This window comes from Enhydra lutris, unplaced genomic scaffold (assembly GCF_002288905.1).
Source record: "Enhydra lutris kenyoni isolate GAN:26980312 unplaced genomic scaffold, ASM228890v2 scaffoldscaffold6, whole genome shotgun sequence".
NCBI lineage: Eukaryota > Metazoa > Chordata > Mammalia > Carnivora > Mustelidae > Enhydra > Enhydra lutris.
Genome location: NW_019154090.1, coordinates 38,520,770 through 38,535,519, shown reverse-complemented (window position 1 = coordinate 38,535,519; position 14,750 = coordinate 38,520,770). Strand labels below are relative to the sequence as shown.

At 35.9% G+C, this 14,750-nt stretch overlaps 1 protein-coding gene across 2 annotated transcripts in view; it reads left to right on the top strand.

Moving 5' to 3' along the window:
* LOC111141831 (taspase 1) overlaps window positions 1–14,750 on the top strand; it is a 271,125-nt gene that overhangs the window by 218,770 nt on the left and 37,605 nt on the right. The gene's annotated exons all lie outside the window — the stretch shown is intronic.

Sequence of the window (14,750 nt, the reverse complement as noted above, 5' to 3'; positions counted from 1 at the left end):
CTTTTTTCCTTATTTTTTATTTTTATTTTTTAAAAAGAATCTATTTATTTATCTGACAGAGAGAGAACCCGACAGCAAGAAAGGGAACACAAGCAGGGGGAGTAGTAGAGGGAGAAGCAGGCTTCTTGCTGAGCAGGGAGCCCGACTCAGGGCTCAATCCCAGGACCCTGGATCATGACCTGAGCTGAAGGCAGATGCCTAATGACTGAGCCACCCAGACACCCCTACTTTTTTTCCTTTAAATATCACTAATATACTTTTTAAAAATTAGAAATGGATGTTTATCTGTAATTTTTTCTCCATCATAAGAAGCATAGTTCTAGCTGTTATCTAACTATGTAGTATTTTTTTTGCCACAGAATTTTCCATTTGACATAAAGAATACAGAGATTTATGAATAGAAGTCTAGTGATTATGTAATTCTTATTACTGTGGTTCTCCTAAAACTCTCAGAAAAACATTTTGACAAATTTTATAGTCAATTTTCATCTGCCCAAAGGGTAATAGGGATGACTCTAACATGAAATAAATCCTAAAACAATATTTGTTGAATGAATGAAATCATGTTTCAGTAAAACTTGTTTCACTGAATGCTTTTCTGTTCGGCAGAGAACTTACATGTTCCAACCAGTGGCCTCTCTTTCCAGCAGTTTTTAATACAGTAAAAGTGATAAAAGGGGTACCTGGGTGGCTCCAGTCAGTTAGATGTCTGGACTCTTGATTTCGGCTCAGGGTTGTGGGATCGAGCCTCGAGTCAGGCTCCACCAGCAGGGAGTGTGCTTGAGATTCTTTCTCCCCTTCTCCCTGTGCCCCTCCCCCCACTCATGCACTTTCTCTCTCAAATCAGTAACTCTAAAAATAAATAAATAAAATGATTAAAAAGGGAAGGGAACCAAACTGTCCTTTGAGGTTTATATTACTATTTGATCGACATTCCTCCTTCCTTTTCAGTCAACATCCTTCTTTAGTCTTGAACAAATCAGAGTGAGCCTTGGAAAGAGAAAACAGTTCTTTTCTTGGCTTAGTATAACCAGGGCTCTATAGAACTTCAATCCCATCCCTCCTACAGTTCAGTGGTGAAAGCTTTTCAGAGAGGTGAGCCAACTCAGAGCTACTTAACGGCCACAGTGGAACACACAAGATATGAATCTTAATGATTCTGTGTCAGGACAGTAAAGCATCCCTGTATGAACCACATTCTAGGTTATAAAGAACTTAACAACCAGGGGGAAAAAATCTACAGAGGTTAGAGGAGGCTCTTCTATTTATAGTTCCTCATTGTTCCCATTTTAAAAATGAGCTTATCTTTATTTAATAAGACATAAATTAAAGCACTGTGCAAAATGTCTGAGGATAGGCCATTCCACCTAAGTCTAAGAAGCAGCAGCTGACTTGGCAACTGTCCAGCCCAAGACGGTTCTGATTTTAAAGTTCTGTTTTCCATGCAAGAAAGTCTGGGATGTGAAGCCAGGCAGAGGGGTTTTAAATGGGTGTGGGAGCCAGTGCAGCTGGGGGTTGTTAACAGCATTGGAGAACAACAATTTTTTTTAAAGGGGTGGCTGAGAACTTCTCTCTGGCTAGAAAAGAGAATCTGATTGGTAGAGAAAACTTGCTTGCAACCCTAGTAGATCAATTTTGTATGCTTCAACAGATGACCTATGAATCATTTTGAAAGAGAAAGAGGTCCTGGCGGGGAGCATCTTGCAAGGGGGTGGTGGTGTAGCTCTACTATTAACTAGTGAAGGCCGTGATTTAAGTGTCTCCAGGAGTCAAAGCCTTGCATAGGGACTTGTCTCATATAGTGAAAGGATGTTAAGACGAAAGTAGAACTACTATGAGCGTTATACTTGTGGGTGAATTTATTTATTCCAGTGCATTAAATGCAGCTTTCCAGAAAAGATAACCTCTAAGATTATGTGCAAATCCATTTCAGATGTGCCTGTAATACCATTAATCTGTCATCTTTTTTTTTTTTAAGATTTTATTTGTTTATTTATTTGAGAGAGAGAGAGAGCGAGCAGGGGAAGGAGCAAGAGAGGAACAAGCAGACTATGTGCTGAGTGAAGAGCCTGATGCAGGGCTTGATCTTACAACCCTGAGATCATGACCTGAGCCAAAATCAAGAGTCCGTTGCTCAACTGACTGAGCCATCTAGGAGCCCCTAAACATGTCATTTTTGAGTAGCACATGAACAGCACGTCCCACTAAACCCTTTCTCTGGCATGGGAACAGGGTTGGTACTATTGGCCTTTTTTCACATCACACTTATGTGATACGATGTGTTGTCAAGTCACTTGGTAGAGAAGAGCTTGCCAAATCCGTGACCATCTTTCACATGTTAAACCCATTCAGGAATCTATTTTAGCATGGCTTTGGGGGCTCTTAAAGTTTTCTGATGGAGATCTTTTCATGGTCTGGTCATTTTCACTAGCCTCACAATGCCTGGGCTTTGGCTTTCTTTATTTATTTGAAAAAGAGAGAGAGAGTGGGGGGGGGGCGAGGGGCAAAGGGAGAGAGAATCTTGAGCAGACTCTCTTCTGAGTACAGAGCCCAACTCTTGGCTCAATCCCAGTACCCAGGGATCATGACCTGAGTGGAAATCAAGAGTTAGTTGGGCACTCAACTGACTGAGCCACCCAGGTGCCCCTTGGACTTTGACTTTCTAAAAATCAGTAGGCTTTTCAAATTAGTAGTTGAGATGTAAACAGTGGCCAGCCACTGGCAAAGAAACCTGGCACTTTCCCACACTCAGATATGTCATTCTGGGCCATTCATTTATCCTAAATATTGCTTTAGTTCATGATCCTCTACATGGAATAATTATACGTGGAAAAAATCCCAGTACTATGATATAATATCTGCCTGGTTTGCAGTATTATTATTAGAATCATTTCTTAATACTCTTACCATAAATTTCCATTTTAGATGTATGAAACAAATTATAGACTTCTAGATATTACTCATGATAAGAAATGCTACTCCTTTTTTTTTTGCCTCTATGTAAAACTATATTTGAGCTAACTTTGTACTACTCTTTACCAGATCTTAATTGTAAATTAGGACTTAATTAAACAGTTACAAAATTTTGTGATACGAACTGCCCTTGAGACAATAAATTTTTTTTTAAAAAATTTTATGTATTTGACAGAGAGAGATCACAAGTAGGAAGAGAGGCAGGCAGAGAGAGAGAGAGAGAGAGGAAGAAGCAGGCTCCCTGCTTAGCAGAGAGCCCGATGCGGAACTCGATCCCAGGACCCTGAGATCACGACCTGAGCCGAAGGCAGAGGCTTAACCCACTGAGCCACCCAGGCGCCCCCAATAAATGTTTTCTGCTCATTTTTAAAAATTTATAGTGATTTTGGTATTTTAAAATTTCTAACAGGAATAAATTTTTGTTTTGTTTTAATTGCTCTTTAAACATAATAGGTTTTGCCCTAAATGTATATGCCCAGTGTAAATTTATGAAGGGACTTATTCACGGTTCTTTGTAAGACTTGGTCATATTTTAGGTAGTCACGAGACATGAAGCAGTTTGAAAGCACTAGATCATTTCACATCATAATAAAACATTCTCATGAAGGATAATTAAAAATATATGGCAACATCTCATTACATCAAATTTCAGAAGTTCAGAATGTCATAATCTAAATAAGGAAGAAATTCTTAACAGATAACATAGATTGGAATTCCTGGGGGCATTTAAAAAAAAAAGGAAATAAACCAAAATAGGACAAAATTCAGAAGTTTTGGGAAAGGACATATGGTGAAAAATAGATTGCGCTCCATTAAACTCCCTTAACCAAACACTAACTCATATTTATAGTAGCAGCTATTGTTAACCACTTCCTAAAATGTTCTTCCAGAGAGATCCCATGTATTTACAAACATATTCTTTCATGGTCCCCTTTTATTTTCTTCCACAAAAATGGCAGCGCCATCTCTATATCATTGTCTACCTTGTCTTTTATTTTAGATAAACTATGTATCTTGTAAGTAAGTGTTTTTTCAAACTGAAGCCTGTTATATTAACGAGGTCTGGAGTCAATTTAGTGAGTCATAGACAGAATCTTTTAAATCAGTGGATATAATATAAGGAACCCAATAGTATAAACCAATGCATGGTAAGTAAAAGGGTACGTATTATTTTGTGAAATTTCATTTATAAAGAAATACATGTACTAAGTGACAACATGTGGGACTTTTTAATTTTGTTTTTGTTATATTGTGATTCATGGACAAAAAGTCGGAAAAATACTCAATGTAGATGGTTCCATATCTTCCATGTAGAGCTTTTTCCTTTGTTTTTAATTGTTCCATGGTATTCCACTATGTTGAGTACCATAGTTATTTATATATACTCCCACCAATAGGCAACTGAGCTATTTCCAGTTTCTTCCTAATTAAAACTACTTCAGTGAGTATCTTTGTAAATATGTTATTTCATACATATAAAAGCATATCTATAGAATAATTACCTAGAAGAAGAATTACTAGGTGAAAGAGTTTATCATTTTAATAACTACAGTCAGTCCTCAACATTTGCAGATTTCATATTTGCTGATTTTCCTACTTGCTGAAACTTATTTGTAATTTCATAATCAGTACTCCTGATACTTTCACAGTCATTTGTTGGTGCCTGCAGAGTGGTGAAGAATTTGTCACCCGACATGCACATTCCCAGCTGAGGTGAATAAGGTGATACTCTGCCTTCATGTCTCAACTCTCATAACTGTAAAGAAGCTCTTTGTAACCTGTTTAATGCCATGTTTTTCACATTTTTGTACCTTTGCTGATGACTTCACTGTTTAAAATGGCCCTGAAGCAGCTCAGCAACACCATCAAGTATAATAACATTCATGTTATTGGAATCCCAGAAGAAGAGAAAGAAGATGGAACAGAAAATTTACTTGAAGAAATAATAGCTGAAAAGTTCCTGAATCTAGGGAAGGAAACAGAAATCCAGGTCCAGGACATACAGAGATTCCCCCCGCCCCCCCCTGCAACAAGATCAACCCAGGGAGGTCCACACCAAGACATATTGTAATTAAGATGGCAAAAAGTAATGATAAAGTGAGAGTTTTAAAAGCAGCAGGAGAGAAGAAAGCAGTTACAAACAAGGGAAACCTCCGTTGAGGCTATCAGCTGATTTTCCAACAGAAGCTTTACAGGCCAGAAAGGAGTAGCTATATATTCAAAGTGCTGAAAGGAAACAGTCTACAGCCAAGAATACTCTCCAGCAAGGCTGGCATTCAGAATATAAGGAGAGATAAGGAGTTTCCCAGACAAACAAAAGTTAAAGGAGTTCATGACAACTCAACCAGCCCTACAAGAAATGTTAAAGGGGATTCTTTGAGTTGAAAGTAAAGACCATAAACGAGTAAGAAAAGTAGGAGGCACAAAAGTGGTAAAAGTAAGTATATCTATAAAAATCAGTCAGGGGAATCACAAAATAAAAGGATGTAAGTATGACACCATATACCTAAAATGTGGGGGAGGAGAGGAGTAAAAAATGAGTTCAAACTTAAGTGACCATCAACTTAATATAGACTCCAATATGCAGAAAATGTTATATACAAACCAAAAGGTAATCAAAAATCGAAAACCAGTAATAGATTTGCAAAAACTAAAGAGAAAGGAATCCAAGTATATCACTAAAGAAAGCCAACTAACTGCAAGAGAAGAGAGCAAGAGAAGAACAGAGAAAAGCTACAAAAACAACCATAAAAAAACAAGTAGCAAAATGGCAACAAATGCATACCTAACAATAATTACTTTGAATGTAAATGGACTAAACACACCAATCAAAAGACATAGGGTGATGGAATGGATTAAAAAAAAAAAAAGAAGGCCCATCTATATGCTGCCTACAAGAGAATCATTTCAGACCTAAAGGCACATATAGATTGAAAGTGAAGGGATGGAGAAACCTCTACCACATGCAAATGGATGTGAAAAGAAAGCCAGGGTAGCAATAGTTCTATAAGACAGAGTAGAGTTTTTGTTTTTTGGTTTTTTTTTAAAGAGAGAGAAGAGACTGCACTGACAGGGGAGAGGGGCAGAAGGAGAGAGCAAGAGAGAATCCCAAACTCACTCCACACCCAGCTTGGAGCCCAATGTGGGGCTTAATCCCATGACTCCAAGATCATGACCTGAGCTGAAATCAAGAGTTAGACATTTAACCGACTGAGCCACCCAGGCACCCCTGGGCCAAATAGACTTTAAAACAAGAGACAGATACTATATAATCATTAAAGGCACAATCCAACAAGAAGATACAACAATTGTAAATATGTAACCTCATGGGAGCACCCAAATACTTTAAGCAGTTAATAACAAACATAAAGGAACTAATCAATGGACATTAGTCCAAACATCTGTCCAATTACATCAGTGGACATCTATCCAAACAGAACACCATCCAAACAGAAAATCAACAAGGAAACAGTGGCTTTGAATGACACACTGGACCGGACAGATTTAACAGATAAATTCAGAACATTCCATCCTAAAACAGCAGAATACACATTGTTTTCAAGTGCTCATGAAACATTCTCCAGAATAGATCACATGTTAGCCCACAAAACAAATCTCAACATGTTCAAAGAGATTGAAGTCATTCCATGCATTTCTCCTCACCACAATGCTATGAAACTAGAAATCAACCACAAGAAAAAAATCTGGAAAGAGAACAAACGTGGAGGTTAAATAACATGGTACTAAACAATGAATGGGTCAACCAAGAAATCACAGAGGAAATGAAAAAAAAAATACATGGAAACAAATTAAAATGAAAACACGACAGTGTGAAATGTTTGGGATGCAGCAAAAGCTGTTTTAAGAGGAAAGGTTAATAGCAATACAGGCCTACCTCAAGAAGCAGGAAGAATCTCAAATAAACAGCCTAACCTTATGCCTAAAGAAGCTGGAAAAAGAAGAATAAATGAAATCCCAAACCCATAGAATGAAATAAATAATAAATATTAGAGCAGAAATAAATGAAATATAAACTAAAAACAACAATGATGATAACATTAGAACAGATTGGTGAAAGCAGGAGCTGGTTCTTTGAAAAGATCAACAAAATTGATAATCATTAGCCAGACTCATCAAAAGGAGAGAGAGGATGCCTTGGTGGCTCAGTTAGTTGAGCATCCAACTCTTGATCTGAACTCAGGTCTTGACCTCAGAGTCACGAGTTCAGGCCCCACATTGGACTCCATGCTGGGTGTGGAGCCTACTTTAAAAACAAAAACAAAAATGAAACGACAAAAAAAAAAAAAAAAAAAAAAAGAGAGAGAACTCATACAAAATCAGAAATGAAAGAGAAGTAACAAATAACACCATAGAAATACAAAGGATTCTAAGAGAATATTATGAAAAATTATATGTGAACGAACTGGACAACCTGGAAGAAATGGATAAATTCCTGGAAACATATAAACTACCAGGAAGAAATAGAAACCAAACTTTCAGGAAGAAATAGAAAATTGGAACAGGTCGATTATCAGCAAAGAAATTGAATCAGTAATAAAAAACCTTCCAACAAACTAAAGTCCGGGACCAGATGGCTTCACAGGTGAATTCTACTGAGCATTTAAAGAAGCATTAATACCTTTTCTTCTGAAACTATTCCAAAAAATGGAAAAGGAAGGAAAACTTCCAAATTCATTCTGTGAGGCCTACATTAGCCAATACTAAAACCAGACAAAAACACAACAAGAAAAGAGAACTACAGACCAATATCTCTGATGAACATAGATGCAAAAATCCTCAACAAAATACTAGTAAGCTGAATCCAACAATACATTAAAAAAAATCATTCACTGTGATCACATGGAATTTATTCCTAGGATGTAGGTGTGATTCAGTATTTACATCAGTATGATTCATCATATCAACAAGAAAAAGGATAAAAGCCATATGATCATTTCAGTAGATGCAAACAAAGCATTTGACAAAGTACAACATTCATTCATGATTTAAAAAAAAAAAAAACAAACCCTCAATAACGTAGGTTTAGAGGGAATATATCTCACCATAATAAAGGCCATAAATGAAAAACCCACAGCTAACATAATAATCAGTGATGAAAAACTGAAAGCTTTCTCCTAAGGTAAGGAGTAAGATAAGGATATCCACTCTTACCATATTTATTTAACATAATATTGGAAGTTCTGGCCACATCAGTCAGACAAGAGGATGGAATAAAAAGCATCCAAAATGGTAAGGAAGAAGTAAAACTTTCACTGTTTGCAGATGACATGATACTATACACAGGAAAAAAAAAAACAAAAAACCTCCAAAAAACTACTAGAAGTGATAAGTGAATTCAGTAAGGTCACAGGATATAAAATCATTGTATAGGAATCTGTTGCATTTCTATACATAATAATGAAGAAATAGAAGGAGAAATTATGAAAGCAATCCCATTTACAGTTGTACCAAAAATAATAAAGTATCCAGGAATAAATTAATCACAGAGGTAAAAAACCTGTACTCTGAAAACTATAAAACACTGATGAAAGAAACCAAAGACACAGATGGAAAGACATTTCATGCTTATGGACTGGAAGAATAAATATTGTTAAAGTATCCACACTACCCAAAGCAACCTACGGATTTAATGCAGTCCTTATCAAAATATCCACAGCATTTTTCACAAGACCAGAACAAGCAATTCTAAGATTTATATGGAACCACAAAAGACCCCAAATGGCCAAAACAATCTTGAAAAAGAAAGACTAAGCTGGAGGTATCACAATTCCAAATCTGAAGTTATACTACAAAGCTGTAGAGGTCAAGACAGTATGGGACTGGCACAAAAATAGACACATAGATCAGGGAAATAGAATAGAAAATCAAGAAATGAACCCACAACTATATGGTCAATTAATCTTCCACAAAGCAGGAAAGAATGTCTAATGGGAAAAAAGACACTGTCTTCAATAAATGGTACTGGGAAAACTGGACAGCAACATGCAAAAGAATAAAACTGGACACACAAAAATAAATTCAAAATGGATTAAAGACCTAAATGCGAGACTTTCAACCATAAAAATCCTAGACGAGAACACAGGCAGTAACTTCTTCGACATTGGCTATAGCAGCTTCTTTTTAGATGTCCCTTGAGAGAAGGGAAGTAAAAGCAAAAAAAAAAACAAAAACAAAAACAAAAAACTGTTGGGACTACATCAAAATAAAAGCTTCTGCATAGTGAAGGAAACAATCAGCAAAACTAAAAGACAGCCTGCAAAATGGGAAAAGATATTTGCAAATGATATACCTGATAAAGGGTTAGTATCCAAAATACATAAAGAATGTATAAAACTCAACACCTCAAAAATAACCCAATTAAAAAATGGGCAGAAGACATGAATTGATATTTCTCCAAAGAAAATATATAAATGGCTAATAGACATACAAGAAGATGCTCAACATCACTCATCATCATCAGAGGAATGAAGATAAAAACTACAATAAGATATCACCTCACACCTGTCAGAATGGCTAAAATCCATACAAGTGTTGGCAAAGATATGGAGATAAAGGAACCCCCTCACTGTTGGTGGGAAGGCAAAAAGGTTCAATCACTATGGAAGAAGGTATGGGAGGGGTCCTCAAAAAGTTAAAAAGAAAACTACCCTATAATCCAGCATTTACAGTACTAGTGTTAAAAATGCAAAAACACTAGTACAGAGGAATACATTCACCACTACGTTTATTGCAGCATTATTTACAATGGCCAAATTATGGAAGCATTCCAAATATCCATCAATAGGTGAATGGATAAAGAAGATGTGGTCTATATGTATAATAGAATATTATTCAGCTGTAAAAGATTGAATTTTGCCATTTTCAGCAACATGAATGGAGCTAGAGGGTATAACGCTAAGTGAAATAAGTCAGTTAGGGAAAGATAAATACCATATGATTGCAGTCATATTTTGAATTTAAGAAATAATAAAAACAGAAGGGAAGAGAGAGAGAGAAAGACAAATCAAGAAACAGACTCTTAATTATAGAGAACAAACTGATGGTTCCCAGAAGGGAGATTGGTGGGGGTATGGGTGAAATTGGTGATGGGGATTAAAGAACACTTTTCATGATTAGCACTGAGTAATGTATAGAATTGTTGAATCATTATATTATACACGTGAAACTAATATAACACCATATGTTAACCATACTGGAATTAAAATCTTAGTAAAATTTTAAAAATAAAATAAAGTGGTCCCCAAGAACAGTGCTGAAGTGTTGCCTAGTGTTTCTTTGTGCAAGGAGATTGTTCTATCTTGTGGAGAAAGTGTGTGTTCTATAGGCTTCATTCAGGCAAGAGTTACAATGCTGTTAGTCATGAGTTCAAAGTTAATGAATCAACAATATTGTACATCCAGAAAAAGGAGGAGGAAATTCATTGAATTGTATGTGAGGCTGCTCCAGAAACTGCTAAAGTAACATCTGTGGTGCATGATGAAGCCATGGAAAAGCTGGAAAAGTAGCTCAACTTGTGGATTCATGAAGTAATGACAAATAAGCAGAGCATAGGGGACAACATTATTGTGAGGCTGAAAACCAAAGAAATTCATGAGCAGGTTATCCAGGGTCAGGAAAATGTTAAACTCTTCTTTGTTAGTGTTGTGTTATAAAGAAAGATTATGTGTAATTAATTGCTTATAAGAAAAATGTATTAAATAAGATATCTTATACAGAAACACATAACATAAGGTTACTTATTGATTGAAAATGGTTATGACCAGAGGCTTGTAGGAACCTAACCCTGTATTTCCCTTAGGAGCAGTGGCTCAGTGTTTACTAATTCAGTTTTCATGGCAACCTTATAGAACATAACTACCGCAAATTTCAAGGATATATTTTCAAATGGCCATGCCTCTATAATTAGTAAGTGAGAGTGATTTTTCTCCACCCCCAGCTAAAAATATTGTTTCAAACTTTTGCTATCTGATAACCTGATAGTTGGATAATGATATTTTGTGGTTTTAACTTGCATTTCTCTTAGTATGAGAAATGTAGAACATCTTTTCATGTTTTAGAACTAGTCATACTCCTTTTAGTTTTCTCTTTTTGTCTTTTTTTTTTTACTGATTTGTGACAAATCTTCAGATATGAAGAAAATTAGCCCTTCTTCTATGCTACAAATTGCAGATATTATCCCTAGTTTGTCGTTTATCTCTTGACCTTTTTTTCCCCATATGGCAAAAGAAAATACCATAAACATTTTTAATATAGTCAAATGTATTGATTTGTCTTTAGTAGACTCTGAGTTTTGTTATGGTTTTAAGGGTTAGTATCCAAAATCTATAAAAAACTTATCAAATTCAACACCCAAAGAACAAATAACCCAGTAAAGAAATGTGCAGAAGACATGAATAGACACTTTTCCAAAGAAGATACCCAGTTGGCTAACAGAGACATAAAAAGATGCTCAATATCACTCATCAGGGAAATACAAATCAAAACCACAATAAGGTGCTCGCTTCGGCAGCACATATACTAAAACCACAATAAGATACAACCTCACACCTGTCAGAATGGCAAAAATTAACAACACATAAACAAATGTTGACAAGAATGTGGAGAAAGAGGAACTCCCTTGCATTGTTGATGGGAACGCAAACTGGTGCAGCCACTCTGGAGAACATTATGGAGGTTCCTCAAAAAATAGAAAATAGAACTACCCTACAGTCCAGCAATTGCACTGCTAGGTATTTACCCAAAGGATAGAAAAATACAGATTCAGAGGGATACATGCACCCTGATGTTTATGGCAGCATTATCAACAATAGCCTAGCCATGAAGAGAGTCCAAATGTCCATTGATTTATGAATGGATAAAGAAGAGGTGGTAAAGAATGAAGTCTTGTTATTTCAATGACGTGGATGGAACTAGAGTGTATTACGCCAAGTGAAATAAGTCATTCAGAGAAAGACGAATACCATATGATTCTTCTCATATGTGATATTTAAGAAACAAAACAGATGAACATATGGGAAGGAGGGGGGAAATAGGAGAGAGAGAAACCAACTATAGGAGACTCTTAACAATAGAGAACAAACTCTATTGTTAAGAACAAACAGGGTTGATGAAGGGATGTGGGTGGGTGATGGGCTACATGGGTGATGAGTATTAAAGAGGGCACTTGTTGTGATGAGCACTGGTTGTTGTACGTAAGTGATGAATCACTGAATTCTACTCCAGAAACCAATATTGCACTGTATGTTAACTAATTTTAAATAAAAATAAAAATTTTAAAAAAATCTAAAAAAATAAAAGCTCTTCTTAAATGATATCTAATAGTTCTGTTGTATTTGATGTTTTGTTGGTCCTTTGGTGTTTTTAATGAATTTAATCCTCTCAGTAACACTAATTATGAATCTTTCTAAGCTGTGTAAATTTTAAAGCAATAGAACAATGGAAGGTCACCAGGTTCTGGAATTCAAAAGTCCTGTTTGAATTGTAGTTTGTGCACTTACTAAAATGACCTAAGCCATGTTACTTACCTGCTCTTAGCCTCAGATTCCCCATTCAGGCTTTACTGTGTTCTATTACAAAAGACAGTGCCTGGCTTATGATGGATTCTCAATGTTAGTTCATCTCTCTCCTGTTTCTCTAAAGCCTTTGACCAAGAAATATTTTGTTAAATTAACTTGAGTTAAAACATACACTTCAATAAACAGGATTCCTTTTCAGAAGCATTCTATCATATAAATTGCAAATTATTTCTGTTGAGTTTCTCAGGTTAGCCTGAACTTCTAACTCATACATAAGTATTTGAATTGTAGGTATTAAAAATAGTGTGTCAGTACAAAGCACATTGCAAAAATACATTTTTTGGCAATAACTGTGAAAAGAATAAATGAAGATTGAATTTCTAGACACTGAGTTACTTTCTTTAAAAACTCCTAAGCTATGTCTAGAAACTTCACTGGAAACCCTTCAATATAAAAACAATTATTTAATGAAGTCAGCCACTGTACCCAATTTATCCTGTTTCATAATTCTAATTTTTTTTTATATATTACATTTCCTTAAAGTAGGCCACATTTTTAGAGGGAGTAATGCATTTAAAATAAGCACAATTGTGTCTTAAAAAATAAAGTGTAATGTTATTATCCTTTACTTTCATAATTAGATCAACTATATTTCCATGTGTTTTTCTTTCCATGGCTAATTCCTGAGCCACCTTAACATTTGGGGCATAAGGAGAAGTCACAATTTTAGAAATCCCTTAACTTTATATTTAAATACAATTGCTTTGTCACTACTCTAAGGAATTTCAGTAAGACTTGAATGCCTTTGCTCTATTAGGCAATTTAGAATATCCCAGACCTTGCTCTGGACTTCAGGATTTTTGAAGTTCAAAGCAGATGTGTGAGGAAGAAAAAACATCTGTTGAAGAGAACTTGCTTCATTGCGTGACACTGTTTTCCTGCACTCTTCAGTGGAGCGTCTGTTGAGTAGGTTGGCAGGTTTGATAATTAATTAATGATGAGGGAATGAGCCATGTATCTGAGGAACTCACTTTTGCCCGTTACTGCTTCTTTCTTCCCCACATGTCTGGCAAAGCCTTTAGAGTCTAGGATCACTGATCCCACAGTTGTGTCTCAACTCAAACACTTGTCTTCAGGCTTAATTAGCTCAGAGATATAAACAGATGGATGGCCTGGAACCCAGAAGGTTTAATGTTGAGCAATGCAATTTTATTATCTGGGAGTTTTGAAATTTTTGTTGGAGAAGTATGTCAAAACTTAAAAAAATGCCTTTTTAAAAAAACCATAGAATTTTTTGTTTTGTTTTTTAATTTTATTTTATTAACATATAATGAATTATTTGTTTCACGGTACAGGTCTGTGATTCATCAGTCTTACACAATTCACAGCACTCACTGTAGCATAGACCCTCCCCAGTGTCCATCACCCAGCCACTCCATCCCTCCCAGCCCCACTCCACCTCATCAACCCTCAGTTTGTTTCCTGAGATTAAGAGTCTCTTATGGTCTGTCTCCCTCTCTGGTTTAGAAAAAAACCATAGAATTTTGAAAGTACTTACTTGAAGGTAACAGGGTTTTGTGTGTATCTCTGTATGTGGATTTTTCTTTTTGTAACTTTTTATTTAGGTATAATTTTAAACTTACAGAAAAGTTACAAGAACAGTACAAGGAACATCTACTGTTCCTTTACCCAGATTCACACATTCTTTTCTTTTTCCCCCATTTGTTTTTCCATCTTCACTCCTTCCTTCTCCTGTCTTCCTCCTACACCCACACCGACCCACCCACCCACCTGCCTACCCACACTCATACACTAAAACATGTGCATGCTTTTTCTGAACTATTTGAAGTCAAGATGGATGTTTGCTATCTTTCCTCCTAATAATTCAGTGTATATTTCTTATGGACAGGCCATTCCTCTAAATAATCACAGTATAGTTATCAAAATCATAAAATTTAATATTGATGCAGCATTATTTTCTAATCGATAGTCCCTTCTTAAATTTCATCAGTTGTCTCTATAGTGTTCCTATGACACCACACCCAGATCAATGTAGGATAACAAATTGCATTTAGTTGTCATATCTCCTTTAAATGGAAACAGTTTCTCAAGTCCTTTGTATATTTTGACTTTGACATTTTTGAAGAGTTCAAACCAGTTATTTAGTAGCGTTCCTGTGTGAGATTTGTGTGGTGTTTCCTCATGCAGTCTGGGTTCTGCAGTTTTGGCAGAAGTACAACA